At 45.4% G+C, this 22,812-nt stretch overlaps 1 long non-coding RNA gene across 1 annotated transcript; it reads left to right on the top strand.

The window, feature by feature from the left end:
- Window positions 1-18,202: 18,202 nt before the first annotated feature.
- On the top strand, window positions 18,203-21,688 carry LOC133895997 (uncharacterized). Its single transcript, XR_009905679.1, has 3 exons — window positions 18,203-18,439; window positions 18,589-19,769; window positions 21,305-21,688. It is a non-coding gene; the product is annotated as an uncharacterized LOC133895997 (long non-coding RNA).
- Window positions 21,689-22,812: the final 1,124 nt, after the last annotated feature.

The raw sequence follows: 22,812 nt of genomic DNA, 5'->3' as shown, positions 1-22,812 counted from the left end.
GAGTTGTACAGTTCCGGAACCTCCGGGACCTGTACAGAAACTAGCCCGAAACTAAAATAAACAGCGCCTAAAGAGTTCTAGCTCAAATCAAATGAAGTCGTGTGTTCCAAGTGATGATTCCAAGTAGATTCATGGAGAACCTACAATCAAATACACACAAACAAGTAGATCGGGCAATATGCACAAATATTGAGCAAGAACTCAAATGTAAACAACTGAAGTGGAGACACAAATATTTGTTTACCAAAGTTTGACTTCACCACCATGAATCCTACGTCTCTATTGAGGAAGCTCCAACGAGACGGGTCTCTTTCAACCGCTTTCCTCGATCCACTAACTTTATCTCTTCCCTTGCGGAAGCGAGATCGACCTTGACAAACTTTCTCGTGGCTCACCACGAGCGCGGGAGCTCACTGGGCAACACCAAGCCGGCTAGGAGGCTTCACCTCCAAGAGTAACAAATGCTTCACGAACTTCTTGCCGATAAACTCAAATGCTTAAGATTGGATTTAGCTCACTTGCACTCAATCTTCCAATCTCACAATCCAACTCACTTTTCTTCTCAAATCTCACACTAAAATGGAGTGGGAAGGAGTTCTTTTAGCTCTAAAATATTTTTCTTCCGTGCCCTTGCAGGAGCCCCAAAGGATGGGGGTGAGGGGTATAAATACCCAACCCCCAAAAACTAACCGTTACAACACTTTTTTACTAACTGTGACCCGGAGTATCTGGGTAAGCTAAAGAAGGCAAACCGAGTACCCAGACTCGGAACCTCACCTGGAGTATCTGAAACCTAGAGTATTCGGGTCAAATAAAAAGGCGCAAACCAAGACCTCTCCCCGGAACCTCACCCGGAGACTCCGGACAACCCGGAATATCCGGATTCAGTACAGCTGACCTTCGAAAAATGGCGATAACTTTTGACCCTGAAATCCGATTTCTATGATTTTTGACTCTATGGAAAGCTTATTCAGTGGTCTACACATCCCAACTAAATTCATGACCTACACATTGGATCAAATTAGGAAAACTTTAAAACCCAATTCGGACACTTCCATACTTCATACACCGGGATTTCTAAAAGGAACTCTCACTTGGGTTTGGTTAGAAACTCTTGAGTACTGAGACACGACAGTTAGCTCTACATTGCATTCCTCTTAATAGTGCGGCATACCTATACTCAAATTCAAAGATAAAACTCATTTAAACCACTTTAAACCTTTGAATAACTTTCAAGTACCGCTTCTTTCATTCAAACCTTGAGGGTTGCCAACTTTCATATATTCTTCACTCCATCTTTTCTTGATTCTTCATATAATTGATGTGAATCACTTATAGCTTCTCATGGCCTCACACGGTTCATTGGTGTAAAGCTTTCACTCGCTCTTCACCACCGCCTTAATCCTTCGGCGCCAAGCTATTTGCTTGCCCTTCACCACCGGATGGTCCATCGCAGCCGAGTCCTGCTTGCCCTTCACCATCTTGCCATCAAAAACCACTTTGTATTCGACATCTTTAAGGAATTAACTTTATCAAATGTGAAGTACACTCTTGTTCTTTACTTTTGGCATATATGATTTCAATTCAACCTATAACTTCTTATGGATCCTAACCCCACCTCATTCTCAATCACAAAACACATGGGTTAGTCCATAAAACCTAATTGACAACTTTTGTACGTTAAGTTACTTGATCTCCACACGTAACTTATTAGCCTTCATGTATATTATCAATCTTCATATAGAACCCAACCTCACTCATTCTTAAGCACATAATACACGGGTTAGTCCATAAAACTCTATTGGCAATGTCATACCTTTAGTTACTTGATCTCCATAAGTAACTTAGTCTTCAAGTTTATTGTCAATCTTATTGAGCTTTTCCTTCTCCTTATGAGCATCACTAAGTACTCAATGACAACGATGCATTTCTTTTGTTCTAATGGCATTTATCAGAAAATCCATGATTCATCACTTATTCATCTCCCGAGCATCACTTAGAGCTCATTCATCTTGATACATTTTCAATCTCCTCATTTACCTAGAGCTCATGCATATCTCTCAATGTATTACCTATAGACTAACCTACTAATAAACTCAACACTATTGTTAGTCTATAGGTGTTATCATTAATTACCAAAATCACACATAAGGACTAGATGCACTTTCACCACCTACACTAAGCTCAGCGAACTCCTTGTTCGTGATGCCAGCCATCTACATATTTAAATGATGAAAGTATTACTACTTAGTAAAATTGTATCATGTTGCTAAATCGGATTATTGCAATTTTTTTAATATTTTCTATGCTATTATTCAAATTTTACTGAATTAAATGCATAACAAGCAATTTAAATAGTAACAATAATAATTAATAGTATACAAATAATAATAACAAAATTAAATACTGCATAATTTCTAAAATAGATGCAAAGTTCAAATTTTGAAGGTGCTTCTGTGCCAAAATAGAAGCTCTAGATAATTTTTAAAACAACCCTAAATGCAAAAAAATACATAGGCTGCATTCAATTAAAAGAAATCAGGGGGCTAAAAGTAAAATTTCGGAATTTTACTTTATCCTGTTTTTTCTTTTTTCTTATTTCCACCGGTTTTATTTCTTATTGGGTTGTCCTACTAGCTTGAGCCAGCCGAACCCATTTGGCCCGCTCGCCACACATATATGTGGCGGCTAGGGTTTGGAAACGCTAGCCGCCTCCCAATTCAAATGAGTGGCAACGCCGGCGTGGCTCGCAGAGGCCTGCAGTGGCTTGTGCTGGCATGATTCCGATGATGGCGCGGTGCTCCGACGGGGCTGCAGCGCCGCATGCTTCGGGTGGCTTTGGATGCACAGCAAGCAAGGCGGTGGCAGGCGGCCAGCTTCGAGTGGTGTGCGGTGGTAGGAGTGGAGGCGAACAACAGCACCGGCGGTGGCGGGCCGCTGGCTTCTAGCAGGGTGTTGCTTGGCAGGTCAAGCGTCGATGCAATGTCCATCGGCCGGCACACGATGCAGATGCGCTTCTGATGCAGCCAAGGGATGGTGGTGAGTGGCCCGACGACTCAACATCAGGTGGCTACACACGGTGGTGCCACTTCAGGCGGCTCGGCATCGGGTGGCGGTGCCACTCCGGGCAGCGCAGAGGCAATAGCGCGAGTGGTCCCGCGGTGCGGCGAAGCGGTGGTGCTACTTTGGGTGGCCTCCTCCTTTTTTTCTCGATATGTGACGACGACCTTCGAGCCACCGTGTTCTTATGTAGAGAGACGGCCGCCGGATTCCATCCGATGGCGTGGTGGCGGCTGCGGGCCCCACCAGTTCTATGCCATGTTCATTGCAATGCTCTTTATGATATTGTTCATGCATTCACGCTACTGTTCATGTGATTCACAGATCTATTTTTACGCAAAAAAGTAGTAGCAAGAAAATTGTATCAGACCGATCTCGTACCTTTCAATTCTTGTGAATAGATTCGTACCGCGTAGGGCATATAGTCTAGGTCATGACCTACCCGCTTGACGACAATGTCGATGTAATGCTGATTGGTCATAGGCATATTCTTTCTGCTAGCTTAGTGCTGATAACATGTTGAGAAACTTCTGCTACAGGTGTAGTCCAGAGATTCTAACGATGAACAATCACAAAAGAGACATAATGTAGGAGTATAATTTTCTTTTCTTTTCTTTATTCATCTATGTTTATAATGAATGATTCTGCCCCCATATATATAGTATCAAAAATATAAAAAAATAGAATCGAATCTTTAAAAAAATCAAAATTGATCCACAATTAACTGTAGAACTCCAAGTTTCCTAACAATCAGATACATTCAGTGGCTCTATTGTGTATTTAAGACTGTCCCACTCATCGGCCTACCATGCCGGATCTCTTACAATCGAAACTGCGTCACGTTCGCTGCGTCTCAGTGCGTCCACATCAGCTTAATAAACCTCTACCGTCGGATCTCTTAGCAATGTTTGGGATCGCACGTCAGGGACGACGCTCTGGATTCTTCCTGTCGCGAACGGTCTCCCTCTAGACAGTTTGTTTCCGTTCTCACTCTCGTGAAGGGATAAGAAATCCAACTATGAGTGTCCTTTTTCAAAGAACCAGGCGCAACTCCAAGTATTCTCTGTTCAATCGCGGATCCACGAGCAAGATTGTTAAAGACTATTTGAATCCGAAGGCGAAGCAATTGAAATCCAAGGCGAGCAAAGCTACGACAATGGTCGAAGCCACTCCAGTCGGAAGTTGAGATGGCTTCGCTTGGGCCACGGCGCCCGAGATTACGCCGTTCTGCGGCGCCCCCTAAACCAAGGGTTTTGCATGGCGGTGGTGTGTGAGGTCTATGGTGTCTTAGAGTATCCTAACTATATTCACTTCATTTTGTTTTTTTCTTTTCCTTTCTCCATTCTCATTCTATTTATTTTCTCTCATCTTCAACAGCTTTCTTTCGAAAAAAAAGGATAGAGAATCCCGTGAGAATGATGTTAAAAATCCCTTCGTGACGGGAATCATGAACAGAAGCCGTTGCAGCGCTAATGGGAATAAAAATCCCTTCACGAAGTGATTCTCGTCCGCGAAGGGAATCCTTAGGAAGCTTTTATGGCAGCAGCATCTGAGCTTGCGCTCCTCAAACGAGGAAAGGTAAAAAATCCATAATTTTTTAAGGAAAAACTACAGATCACTCAGTGCACTTTGATCTGATCTTCAAATTTCACCATAAACTATGAAATCAGATACATTTCACTCTGAATTTTATAATACCAATCAAAAACTACCCTCCAAAACCGCCGATGAGTGGGACATAGGTAAAACCACCCTCTAAAACCGGCTAGAGTGTTATTTGAGTAGTATTGTAAAGTTCAGGGTGAAATATATCTAATTTTATAATTCATGGTAAAATTTGAGTGGTATTGTAAATTTTTTAGTGAAATATATTTGGTTTTACTTCAAGGTAAAATTTGAAGACCAGGGACTGATCTGTAGCTTTTATTTTTATAAGTTAATTACACAATATTATAAGTATTATGTTATTTGTAACACAAAACTACGAGTACTGTGACTAGTAACACAAAACTCGATTATAAGTATTGTGCATCAATTTCAATTGGATTCATTCAAAAAATGGTCTTATATTTCTCCAAAAATTATAGAACTTTTTGTACATGTTTTATAATCCATGTGCAACCTATTTTAGTTGGATTCACCTAAAAATATGTGTTGAATTTAAACTAAAATTCTCTAAAAGGACTACTTTTATAACTCATAATAATTGTTAGTGCCTCAAATAAAATCCTAAAAATTTAGAAAAAAATCACTAATATTTTTATTATATGATGTACTAATTTCTAAAATTATTTTCATCCTTATGTTATATGGTGAAAATGTGATTTCCTTTATAATGTTCCATTTATATGCTCTATTTATATACTTACAAGGAACTTGCTTTTTCACTATATGATTTAGGGCTGAAAATAATTTGAGAAATTAGTTCATCATATAAGAAAAATATTTGTAAATGTTTTCAAATTTTTAGGATTTTATTTGAGACCATAATAATTGTTAGGAGTTATAAAAGTAATCTTTTTAGAGAATTTTAGTTTAAATTCTATACATGTTTTTGGGTGAATACAATTAAAATAGATTGCATATGGATTATGGAACATGTACAAATTTTTTAATGATTTTTAGAGAAATATAAGATCATTTTTAAATAAATTAAATTAAAATAAGATTTTATATAAAATTAGTACTCTAATTATAATACTTAGTTTTATATTAAATATTATAATTTATATATTATAAATGACACAATACTACCTTGTGGGCCCTGTGCCCAAGCCGTGGGGGGATAGGCTGTGCCAAGCCGAAAGGCTGGGCCTGACCGCTACCTAGTGGGTCCTGTGCGCCGCGCCGCTGCTCAGCCGCGGCATTTTGCTGTGTCGGGGGAAAGAAGGGCGCCGCAGCAGTGAGCCAGACAGCATGAGGGCGCGACGGTCCACCCCCCCCCCCCCTCCCACTGCGCCACCGCCGACGACTCTGACTCCGCCATCATGATCGCCCACTCCAAGGCCACCTACAACAACCTAGGCCTTCAGTGCAGCCATGGGCGCTTACACCGCACCGACCTAGGCCGTGTGTTGGGATCGAAGTCCCAGACAAGGAGGGCCTTCGGGGGTGGAGGTAGCGAAGGTCCCTTATAGTGACGTGTACTGGAAGTGAAACAGTTTTCGATTAGTTTTTACGGTTACACTGTGGCTCTATTTATAGCCCATACTCGGCGATCACGGGCCCGGTTTACATGTATTACCCCCTAACCTGCTACATTCCCAGAATATCCGGGGGTAATATGGTACAAATGAGCATGATCCCATAATTACAACCGTGCCCAGGACAACTGGGCCCACTGTCGAGCTGGTCGTCCAACCGAAGGATATCGAAGCCCTCTTTGTCCGACCTCCTAACGAGCCGACTTCGCCGCCTCCTGGTGAAGACCTGATCTTGTCTTCGCATGGTCCGAAGGACGCGGGACGCGAATCGGGGCTTCGCCTGACAATCGAGATTGGACAGCCTGCGCATGCGCCAATCCGGTGAGAAGAAGATGCTCGAACACTTCGCATGCGCCAATCTGGTGAGAAGAAGATGCAACCAGCACGACAGCTATCACGCAGCACCTCCAACTAACCTCGCAGTTGTCTTCGGGTGCGGGGATGGCGGGAGATGATCCCCAACAGTAGCCCCCTACTGGCCAGGTTTATCTTCGATAGGCCGAGCCTGTAGTCTTCAAGATCTCTAAACGCCGTCCCCCTTCGGCCTGTCGAAGTTAGTTGGACCCAATGCACGCTGTTAAAAAATTTATTTGTTTTGTGATTTTTTTTTCGCGGCCGCAACGATAGCTATAACTACCTGCATTTAATGTTCATGGTAGTTATCCGAGCACGGTTTCCGGTGTCGGTTCAATTTTCGATGCTGGAAGTTGTAACGGCGTCCAACTCCCCCTATAAATACCAGATGCTGTCAAAAAAAAAAATTTACCGTGCCCTCGTTTAAAGTTGTCGCTCTCATACGAAGTAAGTTATAGTTCTTCGGACGCTCTAGACGAAGCCCCCGATTGCCTTCGCGCTGCAGGAGGATTTCCTTGAACTAGATGGCTCCGAAACACAGGTCGTCCCGACCGAAGACTTACTGGATTGGGCAGTCCAAGGTAGATGGCGAAGTTCTAGCTGGCCTTGTCAGGGAAGGGCTGATTAGTGATGTCTCGAAGGTCCGGCTTCCCGGGAAACAAGAGACACCAGAGCCTGCTGACGATGAAGCTATCGTGTTTGTGCATTATTTTAGGGCTGGCCTTCGGCTTCCCTGTGACGAAATGGTGATCAAGGTGTTAAAACTCTTCGAGGTATATTTGCATCAGTTGACGTCTAACGCCATAGTTAGAATGAGTCTTTTCGCCTGGGCCGCTCGATCGGAGGGGGTTAAGGCTTCCGCAAGGGCCTTCTCCGCCGCGCACCGTCTGCATCATCAACCAAAGCCGATCTTTGTCCACGGGGTCCAGAGCGAAGCACACTACATTTGTCTAAACTTCGCCTATCGCGTCGGCCTGTCTACTCCCGTGGTAGTATACAAGAATAAGTGGCCCAGCGATTGGACTCAATGGTGGTTTTACCACAAGGTGGAAGCCAAAGACTACCTTGAATCGAAATGCGAAGAGGTCAAGAGAAACCATGCACCAGATGTGCGGTTGAAACCATCGCAGCAAACCGCGCTTGAAGCCTTCGCCCGGTGTGCGAAGCATCTCTCAACTCGTGATTTGGTGGAGGAGTTTTTGGCGGCCGGGGTCTGGTCTCTTAGCCATGGCTGGGCTATTCCGGCCTTCAGGGAGAAAGGACCCGAAGGGCTTTGCCGTCCTCACCCTACTGTGGAAGGCTTCGCAGGTACCCTCTTGGTCGTGCATTCATTCTTACTTAATTTAAATCTTCTCGTCTAACAGTTGTTAATTAATATTTTTTTTAGATTTGTCAGTCGCCGAAGTGGAGGCGAAGGCTGTGATGCTAGTTGGCAAGATTACCCCCGGCGAAGCACAACTGTGCACCAACCAGGGACTTAACCGTAGGTTGAACAGAATCTTCGACTATCATGGTCTGTCGTATGATGAACGGTCGAAGATTGGTGCTGTGCTGCAAAGTAATGCGAGAGGATCCCCAGCAGCGGAAGCGGGCGAAGAACCCGCTATTGGCCCTCCGATGAAGAGGAAGCTCTCAGAGCGATCGCCAAAAGCGGGCCGTACCAAAAAAGCTGTTGCCCTCCGTAAAAAACCACGTGAAGCCGTGCCCGAGTCTCACGCAGAAACGTCTCCGGAGGGCTCTGCTGCTTCGCGCGACATGACCCATCGGGAGAGTTTCGAAGGAGCGCAGGAGGCCCAGGCGCCGAAATCCCTGTTTTGCTCGCGCGTCGATCTTCCGACGTTGATTCTGAGCGACGACGAAGAATTGATGGAGACGGGTGCAGTATCCGAGCCCGGCGTTCCAGAGGAGCATGTGGCCGAAGGTGGCGACGACGTAGAGGTGGCGGCGTACTCGTCGCCCTCCTCACCTTCGAGCTCATCTTCCGAGACCGAAGATTCCACGCCAAGTGCGCCCTGCCGCAGAGGGATGGGCTTGATGGGGCTCGGCGGGTTGCTCGACGCGAAGGCCGTTGCGCCCGAGGCTTTGCGGCCCGCCGCCTTTGAACCGAGTGTCGGGGAGGTCAGCGATGCGAGAAAGATTTTTGGAACCTTCGTTCTTCCTGAGCTCGAAATCCTGCTTGCTCAGAAATCTTCAAGCGAATTGATCGATGCATCCGACGTGGCTATAACGAAGGTATATCGAATATTTTCTTACATTGATAGAAAGAAAACTTGGTATTTTACTAACTTGTATTTGACATTTCAGGTTTTTGCTTCTCTCCCGAGCTCAACGTAAGCAAGCGGAAAAGTCCGAAGCCCGTGCCCGAAGCGCTCAGGCCTAGATTGACTTGCTACAAAAACGGGCGGAAAACGCTGAGGGCCAGAAGCGCGAGATGTCGCAGCGTGCGAAGGATGTTGAGTTAGGATTGGAGCGGCTTGAAATGGAGGTCGACGCCCTTCGCTCTGTGAAGGGGATCACGGACAGCGAAGTGAATTGCCTTCGGCAGAATCTGCAGTCCTCCGAAGCGCAAGTTTGCGAATTGCAAGCACTTTGCGCGTCGGAGAAAGAGAAAGCTGAGCGGCTACAGATTGAACTAAGCGAAGCAAAGGCTTACAATGACGATGCCCTTAATGTCATTGGGGAGCTTGAACCAAAGGCGGTTGCCACTTGCGAAGCAATCGGCCGTACCTTCGAAGGTATAGGTGCCTCGGTGACTCCCCCATCACTTGAACTCGTCGGACTGGGTGGGCTTATCGGTTGGATCAATGAGACCAGTAGTAGCCTCCTTCCAGCTGCACAACTTTACGGCGACTTCTGTGCCATGGTTGCCGCCCGAAGTCTCGTGCAATCTGTGGAGATGACGGGTTACGACCATCACACTGCTCTCCAACGACCTTCCTTTCAGTATCCTTCGGATCTGTCAACTTCGGCCGTTACAAAAGCATCGAAGAGCACTGCTCGATCATTTACCACCAATTACTGGTGCAAGCATAGCCGCGAGCTCGCTCTTCGAGAGACCGAATTGAACCGGCAGAGGGTACGGCTACTTAACTTTTGTTTTCTCTTGTCGAAGGTTATGAAAGTGGTTATATGTTGCAATAATGTATTTATTGTTATTGAATTTTTATTAGGCCAAGGCGAGGGATGACACCTCGTCGAAACCGACGACTATGGCAGCCGAAGATACTGGGAAGGTGGGATGAATTGGCGCGAAGGATCGTGTTGTTTTTGCTTTTGTTTTTGTAATTAGCGATGTGGCACACTGGTTGTGTAATACATTATATATTCATATCGAAGTGTTATTGACCTTTTTGCGCTCCCTGCGCAGGTCCTTGCTTCGGACACTGCGCAGGTAGCCGAAGAAGCTGTGCCTTTGACTATGATGAGGGATAATTTTTATGTGTCCTAGTCCTGCTGGGAATCATTTCACCGACGCCATGCTAATATCGATTTGGAGCGGTACTGGCATGCGAAGTGTAGATCGTATGACGATATGAATGCTAGGAAAAAAGTGTTTTGGAAATCTGTTAGTCCTTCGACGCTAGTTAGTCGACGAGCTGAACGAAATTTGCGCCGTGCGGCGAGAGGGGACGTTGACGGCACATCGGTGCTCGTTGAGCCGAAGATTGAACCTCAAGACGAGGAGCCGCTTTCGCACAGACCCCAATTGTGCTATCGGCGTGATCCCTCTTCGCAAGTAGCTAGGCGAAGTGGTAGTGATGGCGAAACTCCTATGTCGCCGTCTTATTGTAATCAAGTTGGGGCCCATTCGGCCCCATCGTCGCGTTTCCATGCCACCGAAGGCATCGATTATCAATTTTCTTTCAGTCGTTTGTATAAGGATTTTGTTGATCCAGATATTGATTTTGATGCGGAATAAATTGGGTTTGTGTTGTGATTTGTTCTTTTGTTACACCTTTACCGGCATGACGCGCGAAGCTTTTTTTTTATTTGGTGCGATGCGCTCTGAACCTTTGTTGGATTCTTTGGGTTAGATTTTCTTGACGAAGACCATCCCCCGATTTTCACCGCAGTTTCCTGCGATTGTACTGGGCTGATATTTTTCTTATTATCATTGTTATTTTTGTGAAACACCGTCCCCCCCCCCCCGACTTTTACTCGCAGGTAACCTCAGCTTGGGGGGCAAGCGATCTTGGCCTCTAACGTCTAGCTTTGAAGGTTTTTGGCTTCAACTCATTGGACGGTTGATTTTTGGGCAGGCACTCCTAGCCCCCTGCCCTTGACGAAGTGTGCTGCCTTTTAGTTGGCTTAGGGACACTTCGTTTTTTGTCCCGAAGGTTTGTTTTTCCCTTCGGTGCGGGGGCAGGCGCTCTTAGCCCCCGACTTTCGGCGAAGTTCGTTGCCATTTCTTTGGCTCGATGATACTTCGTCTTTTCTATCGCGAAGGTTTGTTTTTCCCTTCGGTGCGGGGGCAGGCACTCTTAGCCCCCGACTTTCAGCGAAGTTCGTTGCCATTTCTTTGGCTCGGCGATACTTCGTTTTTTCTATCGCGAAGGTTTATTTTTCCCTTCGGTGCGGGGGCAGGCACTCTTAGCCCACGACTTTCGGCGAAGTTCGTTGCCATTTCTTTGGCTCGGCGATACTTCATTTTTTCTATTGCGAAGGTTTGTTTTTCCCTTCGGTGCGGGGGCAGGCACTCTTAGCCCCCGACTTTCGGCGAAGTTCATTGCCATTTCTTTGGCTCGGCGATACTTCATTTTTTCTATCGTGAAGGTTTGTTTTTCCCTTCGGTGCGGGGCAGGCACTCTTAGCCCCCGACTTTCGGCAAAGTCCGTTGCCATTTCTTTGGCTCGGCGATACTTCATTTTTTCTATCGCAAAGGTTTGTTTTTCCCTTCGGTGCGGGGGCAGGCACTCTTAGCCCCCTAATGGTTTTTATAATTCCACGAAGGTTGCAAGTGTATGCTTGCTTTCCTACACTTCGCACCGCTTTCTAGTCGTCGATTGGTGCGCCAATCTCTTTAGGCTAGCGCACTTCGACGAAAAGTACCACTACTCAAGACAAGAATTTTTTTTTTGGGGTGACACTATCATTGTTTACATGGGTTCCTGCCTCGTTAAAAACCTCACCCCCTGGCGAAGGGGTCCCCCTGTGAGGAGAAGAGTACAATACCCTTACAATGCGATTACAAGAACTACTATGAAAATTAAAAATTACATTGGAGTCTCGGACTCTAGTTGCCGATCTTCAGGCATAGAACTTGCGAAGGTTGTCTGCATTCCAGGTGTGTGGAAGCTCTTCACCTTCCATATTGGCTAGATGATAAGAACTAGGTCTCAGAGATCTTTTAACTATGAAGGGGCCATCCCATTTACTCTGAAGTTTGCCAAACGATCCCACTGTACCAAATCTTCACAACACCAAGTCTCCGGGTGCGAAGGTCTTTTCAGATACATTCCTATCTCTCCATTTTCTTGTCCCTTTTTGGTAGGTGGCCAGGTTTTTTGCGGCTTGCAATCTTACTTCTCCGAGGGCATCTTTCGATGAAAATTCCTCACATTGTTCTAGTTCATTCCCGACCCTGAATGATTTCATTTTGCATTCCTCTGGGGTCATGGCCTCTTCACCAAATAGTAGGCGAAATGGCGTGTATCCTGTTGGTTTTGCAACCGTTGTTCTTAATGACCATAGTACCTTGGGCAATTCTTCGACCCACTTTCCTTTTGGCAATCCTTGAAGACGCTTCGCAACCCCTACAAAGATGATGCCATTTGCTCTCTCAACTGCGCCATTAGATTGTGGGTGGTAAACTGATGCAAACATTTATGCCCAGACCATTACAGAAATCTCTAAACCCCGCGCTATCGAACTGAGTACCATTGTCCACGGTTACTTCGCTTCGAACCCCGAAGCGGCACACAATATTCTGCCATAGGAATTTTTGTATGTTTTTTGACGTTATGCTCACAAGTGGCATTGCTTCTACCCATTTTGAAAAGTACTCTACCGCCACCACCGCATATCGCAAATTTCCTGGGGTTGGCAGCAGCTGCCCGACAATATCGATTCCCCATCACCGCAATGGCCAGATCGGCGAAATAAGTTGTGTCTTCGTTGTCGGTCTGTTTGATCCCTTTGCCCAGAATTGGCACTGTTGGCAACTTCTTACCAGCTGGTCCGCATCACTTACAGCCGTTGGCCAATAAAAGCCCTGTCTGTATGCTTTTCCTACCAAAGCCCTTGTTCTGATATGTGAGCCGCACAACCCGCTGTGAATTTCACTTAACAGTTGTTGGCCTTCTTTCTGAGATATGCATCGCAAAAATGGTGCGCAGACTCCTGCTTTGTACAGATTTTTGTCTTAACTTTATAATTTCTTACCCCTTGAGCCATGCGCTTTTCATAGACCTAATCTTCGATATCCCTTTGGCCCCGCAGATATGCCATTATCGGAAAACGCCAGTCTTCGCTCTCAATTGTTGCGACCAGGCGCGTTTGGTTTGAACTGTCATCGAGGGCCGGTTCAGTTAGTTTCTGATAGAAGACATCTGGAGGCATGGGCATGTTCTACGAAGCTGTTTTTGCTAGCTCATCTGCTTCGTTGTTATCATTCCTTGATACACTTTTGACCGTGAATCCGATGAAGTTTTTTTTCATTCTTTGCACTGCTGCTCTGTACTTGATCAGCTCTGGTTCCTTTGCCTGGAATGTTTTTTCAATCTGGATTGCTACAACCTTTGAGTCTGTTTTGACAAGTATCCGTCGAGCTCCCAAAGCCTTCGCCTTGCGAAGTGCCAGGAGTACAGCTTTGTATTCCGCCGTATTGTTTGTGGATCGGAATTCTAACCTGGCGGCGTATCGCAGCTTCGTCCCCGAAGGTGAAAATATTACTGCCGAGACTCCTGCTCCTGCAGCTCCCCAGGCTCCATCGCAGTACGCGGTCCAGATAGGTTCTGCTGCTTCATCGTCCAAAGCCTCAAATGAAGGTGTCCACTCCGCCACGAAATCTGCCAGCGCTTGCGATTTTAATGATGTTCGTGCCACGAAGACAATCATGAATGGAGCTATCTCCGTTGCCCACTTCGCTATTCTTCCGATAGCTGCTTTGTTTTTGAACATGTCGCGAAGGGGTAGGGAAGTTGGCACTATTATCTTGTGAGAAGTGAAATAGTGACGGAGCTTGCGGGATGCCATTACTAGTGCATACGCTACTTTTTTCAACTCTGTGTATGACTTCTTTGGGCCTGCTAGTACTTCGGATACATAATACACTGGCACTTGGCGTAGCCTGTTATCTTCGGGTTTTTCCTGCACGAGAACAGCGCTGACTGCTAATGGGGATGCCGCTATGTATAACAGCAAATCTGCGCCTGGATCCGAGCTGGTCAATGCTGTAAGCTTCATCAAGTATACTTTTAACTCATCGAAGGAAGCCTGCTGCTCGGCACCCCATTTGAAAGGGTCAGAACTTCTTAACACCTTGAAGAGTGGTAGGCTTCGCTCGGCGGACTTCGCAATGAACCTGTTCAATGCTGCTAGTCTTCCTGTCAAGCGTTGGGATTGTTTTCTGTTATGTGGCAGTTTCATATCCAAAATTGCTTGTATCTTCTAAGGATCCGCTTCGATTCCTCTTTTCGACACTAGAAACCCCAGGAGTCTTCCGGATTGCACTCCGAAGACGCATTTCTCTGGGTTTAATTTTAAACCTGCTCTTCGCAGATTATCGAAGGTTTCCCGGAGGTCTTCGATGTGTTGGCTTCTCCTGGTACTTTTTACTACTATGTCATCAACATAGGCCAATACATTTTGTCCCAGCTGCGTCTTTAACGCTGCCTGTACCAATCTTGTAAAGGTTGCTCCAGCATTCCGGAGTCCAAAAGGCATTCTTACGAAACAGTATGTTCCGAAAGAGGTTCTGAAACTCGTTTTGTCTTCGTCTTCCTTTGCCATCCATATTTGATGGTACCCAGCATAAGCATCTAGGAAGCTTAGCATCTCTCAGCCGGCTGCGGAGTCTATGAGCTGGTCAATTCTAGGCAGTGGAAAGTCATCTTTGGGGCAAGCTTTGTTTAAATATGTGAAATCGATGCACATTTCTCCACTTTCCATTGCTTTTCCTTACTAATACTGGGTTGGCCAGCCATTTCGAGTGCATAACCTCTCGTATTACTCCGGCATCGAGCAGTTTTTCTACTACTCGACCTTTGCTGCTTCTTCTCTTTCCCCCGAAGCTTTTCTAAGCTTCTGTTTCCTTGGCTTCGCTTTGGGGTCCACATTTAGCTTGTGCTAAATGATGCTTCGACTCACTCCTTGCAGGTCTCTAGGGGACCACGCGAAGACATCGTTGTTTCTGCGAAGGAACATTACAAGTTGTTGCTGATCTTATGCCAGAGCCTCTGCCCCTATTGTAACCTTCTTATCTTCTTCTTCGTGATTTAGCAGTACTATTCTGGTAGGTCCTTCTGGTGCAGCCTTCGCATATTTCTCTATGGTTTGCCTACTGTGGCCTGCTTCGGCACCTGTCAAAGGGTCTGCGATGTTGTGGACATTTCTTCTTCCTGGGGCTATCCCTACTTTGATTCGCCTAGCAACTCGCTGATCTCCCAACACCTTTATGACTCCTTCTAGGCCAGGCATCTTCATGCACAAATAAGCGTGGTGCGGTATTGCTCCGAATTTATTGAGGAACCCCCTCCCAAATATCGCATTGTATGGGTAACTAATGTCCACCACGTCGAAGGTAATTTCCTCTGTGCGGAAATTCATCTATTCACCAAACGACACTGGGATTGTTAATTTTCCCAGAGCGTTGATTGTGTTTCCGCCGAAGCCTAGCAACGGCGACCTGGCTTGTTTCAAGTCACTTCTTTGCAGCCCCATCTTATCAAAGGCATCAGCGAAGATAATGTCCGCAGAACTTCCTCCATCGATCAATATCCTGTGTACTTCGTTTCCCGAGATGTTCGCGGTAATGACTAGGGCATCTGTGTGCGGATAATCTAATACCCTCATATCCTCTTGCGAGAATGTAATGGGAATGTTAGACCATCTTGAATTGATGTACGTTGGTCCCACTCCGACGTGGTTAACCCTTCGTACGTATTCTTTTCGTTGTCTCTTGGATTCTGTTTGCTGGCTGGACCCCCCCTGAAATAGCCAGCACCACATTGTACCCATTGTTTGTGGTATTAACTGATTTGCTACTTTCTGGTGGTGCCTCGATTGCCGGTCTTGGCGGAGGCAGGGGTAGATCGCCTCGAATATTCAGTTGCCTGGTTTGATCAAATTGGGCTGAAGGTGCGGGTGCAAATTGTGGTGCTGGAATTTGATGCCATTGGTTCGGAAACACCACATCTGATTGTGGTTTTGCCACCCTTAGCTTCTTGCGAAGCTTGTTGCGTGGTGAACTGTCCTTCTGTTATCTACCGACTGCTTCGCTATACTTTCTTTCATGGCCACGACTTGCAGGCAATGTTTAGTCCGGTGGCCTGCTCCTTCGCCGTGCAGCTCACAGTAAAAGGTTGCCGGGTCATGCGAAGGTTGTCCTCCTCTACCTCCGCGGCCTCTTCCCCTACCCGCCCGGCCTCCTCTATTGGACGAGTTGTAGGCTTCGCACAAGCCTTGGACTACTTCGGGCGGGTCGGGGTTGATCTGGTTGATTTCTTTTTGGCTTGGGTAATCAGGACCTTCGGGTTTTCTTGGACACTGAGGTCTGTCTCTCTAATTGCCACCAACTGCCTCCTTAGGTGGTGCATGCTTTACTCTTGAGGCCGTAAACTCGTTTTTCCTTCGTAGATGATCGAGTTCAGATCTTGAGGATTCTTCCATCTTGTTTAGTAGCTCCTGGACGCTTGTGGGTCTTTTTCTGGTGAGCTTTCCTGCCAAAAGGCCCCCTCTGATGCCCTGTATTGCAGCATCGATGATTGTATCTTCGCTCAATCCCTTCGCCTGACAACGTATGTGTACGAATCGGCGCATATAGCTCTGTAAAGTTTCTGTCGGTTGTTGCTTCAGCGTGAAGAGGTCGGTTGCGGTGATGTTATCCGCCCGGTTCCCTTGGAAGTTGCTGTACAGGGCAGTGCGTAGATGTTCCCATGAATATATGGATCCCGGGGGTAGAGCGGAGTACCACGACCTTGCTATTCCCTTGATCGCCAATACGAAAGCCTTCGCCAAGGTTACACCGTCTCCACCAGCTGACTCTACAGCTGCCTCGAAGCTCATGACAAATTCTCTCGGATCCGATTCTCCATTGAACATAACCACTCTGGGCATTTTGAATCCTAGCGGCCATGGCTGATTTTGCAGGTCCATTGCTAGGGGTGACTCAGGATCTCCCGTGGAAGATCTTCGCCGAACTTCTTGCGAGGCTCGTATCAAATCTCCCGGTGGTGTCGGCCGGCGAGACATGCCTTCTGCCTGGAGTATATCGATTTCCTCCTGGATCCTTTCCAACGTTTTTCTTGCTTCGTCTGCCCACCGGTGGTACTCCGCAGCTTTCCGGGTCGCTGCTAGGCCATCCAACATGCGCTTTTTGTGCGCAATCTGCCTTTCCAACTCCTCAGCTTCTAGCCTAGCATTTCGTTCTTCGTTTGTTTCTTCATCATGTTCCAACTCCGCGAAGTCGCCTAGTTCCTCCCATTCTTCGCTTCGCCCTCTTTCGCCTTCTTTTTCTTGAAAGATGGAAGCGAATGCGATCTATTGGCTCCATGATCGGCATTTGCTCCGTGTCCGCCCGAAGTGCGTTGTCATGTCGGCCATCGGCTGTTTGTTGTGGCGCTGTGTCAACTTCGCAATGCTGCTCTTGTGCGGCCGAAGCCCCTCCGGTCGAGGCATTGCCTGATTCTGGTACTGTTGGAGTGGTTCTGTCGGCCGAAGGTCCGACTGTGGTTGGGAGTTCTAGTAGCGCATCCGCTCCTCCATGTGGCTTCGCTTTCTTCTTGGGTGGCATGCCTTCATGGGTTCGATCCCGCGGATGACGCCAACTGTTGGATCGAAGTCCCAGACAAGGAGGGGCTTCAGGGGCGGAGGTAGCGAAGGTCCCTTATAGTGACGTGTACTGGAAGCGAAACAGTTTTCGATTAGTTTTTACGGTTACACTGTGGCTCTATTTATAGCCCATACCCGGCGATCACGGGCCCGGTTTACATGTATTACCCCCTAACCTACTACATTCCCAGAATATCCGGAGGTAATATGGTACAAATGAGCATGATCCCATAATTACAACCGTGCCCAGGACAACTGGGCCCACTGTCGAGCTGGTCGTCCAACCGAAGGATATCGAAGCCCTCTTCGTCCGACCTCCTGACGAGCCGCCTTCGCCGCCTCCTGGCGAAGATCTGGTCTTGTCTTCGCATGGTCCGAAGGACGCGGGACGCGAATCGGGGCTTCGCCCGACAATCGAGATTGGACAGCCTTCGCATGCACCAATCTGGTGAGAAGAAAATACTCGGACACTTTGCATGCGCCAATCCGGTGAGAAGAAGATGCAGCCAGCACGACAGCTATCATGCAGCACCTCCAACTAACCTTGCAATTGTCTTCGGTGCGGGGATGACGGAAGATGATCCCCAACACCGTGGCTCCCGCGCCATCCGCCGGAGCCAGCGGTGCCCTTGGCCGGCGTCATAGCTGCGTGCCGCGAACCGCTTCCTGCAGCACCGTCGTCTCGGCCATCGCTTCTGATTTTCCCAGGTCCCTCTCGCTTCTGGCTCCAGGTCTCCACCATCGGTTCAACCTCCACAAAGACTCATGGCGCTGGACAACACGGTGCAGGAATTGCATGGATTGGGCAAGCAAGCCCTGATCGAAGTGCCAATGTAAGGTTACATTTTCCTCCTTTTGCCTTCATGCCCCTAAATTGTTTCAAGAAATGTGAACATAGTTGTAATTGGTTAGCATTACTCTTTTCTTAAAGCTGAAACAATATGCGATGGACCGCTGTTATTTGATATGTCTGCTGCTGCAGCGCTCGAGAATGGGTAGTAGCAGCCAAGCAGCGACGACATCGTGGTGGTGGCAACAGCAGAGCATGACGAAGAGGAAAGACGAGCAAGGAAAAGACAGAGCAGTAGCTGTTCCAAGCAGCCATGCAGAAATGTATCTTCTCTGAGGAGTCAGGACCCAAAAATGCTTCCATGCTCTAAAATCAGATCAAAGCAAGATGAAAGAAACTAATTATTCATTTGAAATAACGACAAAGTTCAATTGTAGAGTAAGAAGGTAATTAGTCAATGTTTGACAGTTGAGAACTGTGACTTTATTCCCTTCTCATGGACGCCACCATCTCTTGGAGAATGAGGACAGCAAGAGATGCAGCCCAGTTGGTGGAGGAGTGCAGGGAATGCACAGCCGATGTCAAAATTCCAGCTGGGCAAACTACGATGGGGACAACGAACATATTATCAGTTTTCTTATTATACAATAGTTGCCACATACCAGAAGATTACTCATTTCTAATACTAATGTATAGACATGATTTTTTCAGAGGACTGCCATTTGTTGAATGACAGAGCAGGCCTGGTGGGAATGCTCACTATCCATTAACCTCATTTAGATGCTTGTTTGAGAGAAAATTTTAAATATGTCTTTCATGCATACATTACTAATCCTCTAATCTACCAGATGGAACACAAAGGAAAGTAGGTATAATTTGCATTATGTTAGAACAAGCAAGTGGCACATCTATATAAGGTCGCTAATTACTTGTAATTTCCTAAATTGTGGCAGTATATCACTGAACTTCAAAGAATAGGATACATATATTATAGTATCAAAAGCTATTGGCTGCTTGGTTTAACTCATGTCAATTACTCCTTCCAAAGCTGCAAATTATATTCAGTATCTTGCATGCAAAATTGATTTCAGTTTTGTGTTAATGTCACATGAAAATCTACATTTGAAACATAAAAATTACTAATATCTCTTTCGTTGAGAACATTCTTTACAAAAAAAGATATTTGTGCACTTCTCGTGTTGAAGCATGGGCTGCATCTGAACTCTTCTTGCTTGTTTGTCGTGTTGCAGCTGGTCATCGACTTCTTGGCATCCTGGTTTGAGCTGTGCCGCTTCATCGAGCCGGCCTTCAAGGAGATGGCCTCCTGCTTGACCAACGCCATCTTCGTCAAGATCGAAGTCGACAAGATCTCGGTACACCTCCTGCACCCACCCGGGCATGGTTTCCGTTTCCCTTTTTTTTTCGTTTGATTTTGTAAGGCCCTTCATGACCTCAGTGGCAAATCAGCAGATGAGGAACCAATTTAGTTCTGAACACTGAATTCATGCCTATCTGGGGCTAGGGAAAGGGGTTCTGATTTATTAGTCTGATATGATCCTGTAGTAGCATTTGATTGGATTGTCTTACAGTGTGGAGACTGCTAATTCGATCTAACTTGCCCCCAATCCTCCAGACATATTTAACGAGGCTAGCTGTTTGTGCATTGGAATTAGTTTCAAAGTTTACTATATGACCATCCTTCTCCCTTTATGTGCTAAAACTGGTAATTCTTAGTGATGCATTATTCACTCCAGTAGGACCAAATTAAGAGAGAGGTGCAGGCCTGATATTTATAGATTTAGAGCATATGGTACATAACCACTCTTTATTCACTCCAGTAGTACCAAATTAAGAGAGAGGACTCATGCAGGCCTGATCTTTATAGATTTGGAGCATATGGTATATATCTTTTTGTCCTTGTGAGCCTGAAAGGGAAGATATAAGTCATCTGAATCTGATATGATTCCATAACTAGCATAGCATATTCATGATTTACAAGAAATATATTCAGGAACAAAACTAGTAATTTGGTCAAGTTCAGTCTCAAATAATGCAAGGTTTTCATCACATTCATAGCTGAAATAAATAGTATTTACTTCTGCCCGAATGTCACGGATTACTATTGATGCTAAGGGCACTAAAGAAACCACAGGTTAGAATGAAGATTTCATGGCACTGTACTTGTATGGATCAATTGTATGCATTTGAATCATCAAGATGCAAGGAGATGCAAAAATATCTCCTCTTTGATTTCTTTGCTAATATGAAAAGTTCAGTAATCAAATACTGTCAGTGAAAGATAGTAGTTGGGGAATTTTTTTATATTCCAATTATTGACCAGAGACAATTTTTTGGAAGTTGCACACCACCACACTCGGTACTACAAAATGAAGTTTAGTTCATATAGCTGATGGCAACTTTAAAAATTCCTTAACAAGGCTGTCATGGCAGTTTACACGTTTGCACAGAATGTTTCTAACTTGTGATGCGTTGACTGCTACTGAAGCATAATGACGCAAACAGGTTTTACTGCACTTGACCACTTCAAAGGTTGACATAGTTCCTATTCTTCGTATCGATGGGGTTGCTGATCCAAGCATTAACAATCTTTTTAATATGTATTTTTTATTCAACGTCCTTGCAGATTGGAGAAGAGGTTGAGATTAGACAAAGACTCTTTTAATACATTGCTGTTTTAGTTTATGCCTTGTACTTAATTAATCAACAAGTATATACTGATTCAACTACTATATCTCTCTCAACTTTATAGTACAAAGCACATATGCTATTATGTCTTTATACTATCTACCATACCATATTTATGTAGTTTCGTTTTATGCTTATTAAAAATATTATCTTATGTTGCTCATGGGTCATATAGCACGCTAACGGCATGCTATTTTTCTAGTGTTCTTCTAATGCTGCACAGCGAGAGCGTACACTTGCCTACACCTAAGATGCCAGTTAACCATGCAAATGAGTTCCCAGCTGATGTCTTGACTCTTGAGAGATTCTGGGAGGCGAACGTGCTCAGGAGATAAGCAGCTGGGTTAAAATCGCTTGGTCAGTATGTTATATATTGCAGAGAGATGCAGTCTATAACTGTCCTGGCAGTTCTCATGTTCACATTGATATTTCTGCACACGTTTGTAAAACTTTTTGTGGAACTATTTTTATATTCTTACATTTTTCTTTTTCCGCATTGTGTACCTTCTGGCTCTGCTGGACATGGCAAAGAATAGCTAAAAGACATATGTTGTGATGATTATTCTTTGATACAAATCTTTAGCTTCCTTCAGTTTGTCTCACAGGCAGTGCTCTTATTGTAATCAGTAATGCTTGGCACAAGTTATCATGCACTTCCTTGGGTCAAATATTTGACGTTTTGGGCATGTGATTGAACTTTTGAATCTTTGACTATCAATAACATGAAATTCACAGGTGTAGATTTTTTTAAAAAGATACTTTCATAGTATCGTAAATTTATTTGATATTATAAATATATTCTAATAAAAAATAGTGACTAAAGGCACACATTGGAGATAGTGTTGTCTAAAACTTCAAGTATTTTTTATCTGATGGAGTAGGATGTCTAGGTTTGTGCCGTGGTTCACAGGCAATCTGAGCATGACAATTCGTAACTGAGTCAATGTGCAAGTGGGAATGAAGCATGGAAGCGGGTGGGTCGGGCAAAGGATTCATCTTTCTTTCTTATTGACCATTGAAGTGCAGATATGTTTCCTTTTTTCAAAATAGGCCAAATGATCTGTCACTAACCTAAAGAAAGGAGGCATGTAATCAGATTTGGATCTATACTCCTATATAATTTTACCAGTTATAGAAGATTAAGATGATCTCCACCAGCCACCCGACCAGTCTGTTGCTGTCGTCCCTCTCGTCCACTGCGCGACGCTCTCGAAGCGTGTTTTGATGGACGTCAACTTCCGGTCCGCATTCAAGGTCGTGCGACCCATCAAGGCACACTACGCCCTGCTGCAACGGCTCCCGTTGGTGTTCGTCGGCAAGGACAACCTGCTCCTCCTCCTCCTCCTCCTCGTGGCCACCGCCGCAGTGTGACAATTGGCCATTTTTGGATTTTTTTTTTCTTTGAGGAGAGTCTACGTGCAAAGTTAATTCTCTTAGATTTTACTACTTTTTGGGTTGGTATTCTGCACTGCGAAGTGAGTGAGGTATGTGTATCACGCGAAATAGAGGGGAAAATTATGTAGTACAGTGTTACTTTTAGGAGAAGTAAAAACAAACAAAACAACGGATTAACATCCAATTCTGATTCTTTTTTGTTTATTTTGATGTTTCACCCGTCATCGAATTTGCCATGATAGATCACGGCAGTCTAATGCTTCTACTCTTAATTCTTGTTCTTGTGTCTAAACTGTCACTGGAGAGCAAATTCGA

Source organism: Phragmites australis, chromosome 16 (genome assembly GCF_958298935.1).
Source record: "Phragmites australis chromosome 16, lpPhrAust1.1, whole genome shotgun sequence".
Lineage (NCBI taxonomy): Eukaryota > Viridiplantae > Streptophyta > Magnoliopsida > Poales > Poaceae > Phragmites > Phragmites australis.
This window is presented reverse-complemented; position numbering and strand designations above follow the sequence as displayed.